Here is a 427-nt window from a genome sequence, read left to right on the forward strand (position 1 = left end):
AAAAACAAAACAAAACACAAGGCATATTAAAAAGTAGTAGCTATTAAATTCTGGATGTACATACACATAGGTTTTCTGTTCCTTCCTATAAATATATAGCATATTTATATGTAATATATACTTATAGCATATTCAATGGAATAGAAATCATTACTTCTTTTTTTTCTTTTTTTTGAGGAAAATCTCCCTCTATTGCCTAGGCTGGAGTGCAGTGGTACGATCTTGGCTCATTGCAATCTCTGCTTTCTGGGTTCAAGTGATTCTTGTGCCTCAGTCTCCCAATTGGCGCATGCTGGGATTACAGGCATGCGCCACCATGCCCGGCTAATTTCTGTATTTTTAGTACAGACGGTGTTTCTCCATACTGACAAGGCTGGTCTTGAATTCCTGACCTCAAGTGATTCGCCCGCCTCAACTGCTTAAAGTG

General features: G+C 38.6%; 1 protein-coding gene across 1 annotated transcript in view; it reads right to left on the reverse strand.

Annotated features, from left to right (window-relative positions):
- NBEAL1 (neurobeachin-like 1) overlaps positions 1–427 on the reverse strand; it is a 206,959-nt gene that overhangs the window by 102,128 nt on the left and 104,404 nt on the right. The window lies entirely within an intron of this gene.

The sequence above is a fragment of the Colobus angolensis genome, unplaced genomic scaffold (genome assembly GCF_000951035.1).
Source record: "Colobus angolensis palliatus isolate OR3802 unplaced genomic scaffold, Cang.pa_1.0 Scaffold30, whole genome shotgun sequence".
NCBI lineage: Eukaryota > Metazoa > Chordata > Mammalia > Primates > Cercopithecidae > Colobus > Colobus angolensis.